Source organism: Frankliniella occidentalis, unplaced genomic scaffold (assembly GCF_000697945.3).
Source record: "Frankliniella occidentalis isolate FOCC.00 unplaced genomic scaffold, Focc_3.1 Scaffold13, whole genome shotgun sequence".
NCBI classification, from domain to species: Eukaryota; Metazoa; Arthropoda; class Insecta; order Thysanoptera; family Thripidae; genus Frankliniella; species Frankliniella occidentalis.
This window is the reverse complement of record NW_026267143.1, coordinates 1,065,340-1,067,813: the sequence shown is the minus strand read 5'-3', so window position 1 is coordinate 1,067,813 and position 2,474 is coordinate 1,065,340. Positions and strand designations below refer to the sequence as shown.

Below are 2,474 nucleotides of genomic sequence, written 5' to 3'. Positions count from 1 at the left end.
CGGCATGCGAGAGGTGAGTCTTACAGTCTGTTCAAAGCAATTTACGCTCCTAAAGCACGTATTTTTGATTTTATTTTCTTTCCAACTTTTCATTTAAAAATGTAAAAATAAAGTACAATGTACAATAGGGAAACTCCAAATGTCTGGCGCAGAAAACAACAAAACCGCAAGTTCGGAATGAACGGTACATGATAAACTTTGTCTGAATTTTGGTTGTTGATCTGTGTTGTGAATCTCAACTTCATATCAGGTGCTAGCCGAGCCCAGTCATTGACTGTAGTGTGCTGCCATTTCTGACTTCCGATTTCGTTTATCCCCTTCCGGTCCGACGGACCTTAAGTGCTTCCTATTTTTGATTCCCTCCGTTTCGAGTGCCCTCCCCTGAATGTCGAGCCCGTGTCTCTGCCCGCAGCGCATCCTCCAGGCCGAGGCGGAGCTCCGCGGGCTGCAGCGCGCGTGCCGGGACCTGATCGTGCGCACGGCCGTGTGCGCCTCCAGGACGGGGCCCGCGGCCGCGGCAGCCGCGACAGAGACCTGCAAGGAGGCGCCGGGTGGCCCCCGCGCCAGGACGAGCGGGTGAGTACCAACGACCAAGGTCAAGGGCTTTCTTTTTTCGCGTTCGCGCCACGTCCCGCCGCCGCGCTGCTGTTCTCGTTGATCCTGCTGCGGCTCTCTGTGGTCGGGCTGGCGGGGCCGAGGCGGCGGCGGCGGCGGCGGCGGCTTTGGCGGGGTGTTGCGGGCGTGGCGAGGCGCGCCGGGCCCTTTGCCTCGCTCTGCTGGCGCTGCTGCTGGCCATTTCCCAGCGGTCAAGTGTCCATCCTGACCGCAGCTTAGGCGAGTCCGCTACCGACCTGCGCAGCCTCGCCACACCGCAAAGCAACATGTCGTGAGTCACTGGGCGTGCGAACTGGAGCTGTGGCGGGGCGGGGCCGGCGGGGCGCGGCCGTGTTTGACTGACCGCCGCCCATCAGCGGCCAGCGCTGCAGCCGCGCTGCGCCCGCTGCGCTCTCACGGCGCGGCCAGCGCGGCCCTGCAGCAGCCGCCACCCCTCCCGAAGCTGGGCGCGATGAGGACCAAGCTGAAGCTGCTATGAGCGCCCGCACCGGGATCCGTTTCACTTTCTATCCGTGCGTTTATTTTTGGTTTGGCTTTACGGGAACCCCTTCACCAGGTCGCCGCGCAGTTGTGCCGCCGCGGCCGTGGCGGGGCGAGGCGGGGCGGGGCGTGCTGGGGCGTACCGGGCGCGGCACCAGCCGTGGACCATGGCCTGCGCCAAGGACCCGAGCAGAATCACGTAGTAGTGGCCTCGTCCTCCTCCTCCTCCCCATCCCAGCCCTCCTCTGCCCGCCGAACTCCGGGGCTCCCCTCGCACGTGACGACCACAAGTGTCGCTGAGCGCTCGCCGAGCCGCCGAGCCGCCCGGAGCTGGAGGCGCGCCGTTTTGAACTCGGAGGAAAAGGGGGTAGCAGATGTATGGCCACTATTGCCTCCTCCCCCATCTCTCTCGCTCTCCCCCCTCCACTATTGCGAGCTCGCTCCCTCTCACCGCCTCCAACTATACATTTGATTTCTGTGTTGTCCATCGTGCCTCCATTAGCACTCTGGTTCTCACTCTCTCTCTCTCCCCTTCCCCTCCACCCTGACCGGCCCGGCGCGCTTCCCACGGCTGCCGGCGGCTGGCGCGCCCTCGCGGTTCGGCCTGGAAGCCCCTGGAGCCGCCTTGAACCGCCTGGAAGCGCCCTGGCATTCGCAAGGGGGTTCGATCTCCATGAACCAACACCGCGGCTGTGATATCGGCCGCGGCGAGTATTGCTCCTCATCCACTGCGGTCGGGCTGCGGCGAGCTGCGGCCCGCAACACAAACACTTCTGCCGGCCGGCTGCGCCCCGCCACGCCACGCCACGCCCCGCCACGCCACGCCCCGCCGCGCTGGACATGCCGAGGTGTTCGGTTGAATTAGTATTCAGAGCGCCACGCCATTCCACAAGTCTGGACGGACAGTAGCAGGGCGTGGCGGGGCGGGGCGGGCCGGGCCGGGCCGGGGCGTCCATCGCGGAGGTGAGGTGAGCTATGCCACACCACCACAGAGGTGCCGGCCCGGAGGCTAAGAGCCCCCGGAGGTCAAGAGCCGCGGGGGCTGCGGAACCCCGGGGGCTCAGGCACCCGGAGCCGCCGGAGCCGCCGGAGGGAGGGTGGCTCGGGTGGCTGCCCCCGGCGCGCGGCCCGGGCCCGGGCTCACCGGGAGGATGGGCCGAGGTCATCCAGAAGAAGACCTCGCCGGCGCGTCATTTCAGCAAGTTTTGTAATGGACCATAAACTCACTTTTCCTCCCTTTTCTGTTCGCTCGCGCTCTCTCCCTCTCGCTGCGGCCGCACCCGGCAGTCGCGTATACAGAACATCGTAAACACATGGTTTGATGGTCCAGAGGCAGAAAACGACAATTGTCCAGCGGGGCGGGTGGGGGTTGCAACGGG

At 64.8% G+C, this 2,474-nt stretch overlaps 1 protein-coding gene and 1 long non-coding RNA gene across 2 annotated transcripts in view; one reads left to right on the top strand and one right to left on the bottom strand.

Annotated features, from left to right (window-relative positions):
- Positions 1-2,474, bottom strand: part of LOC113217620 (lysosomal aspartic protease) — a 368,266-nt gene that overhangs the window by 327,384 nt on the left and 38,408 nt on the right. The window lies entirely within an intron of this gene.
- Positions 1-2,474, top strand: part of LOC127748783 (uncharacterized) — a 9,688-nt gene continuing 7,214 nt past the window's right edge. Inside the window, exons 1-2 of the long non-coding RNA XR_008010774.1 lie at positions 1-13; positions 413-576. This is a non-coding gene — a long non-coding RNA (uncharacterized LOC127748783). The remainder of the gene's footprint in view (positions 14-412; positions 577-2,474) is intronic.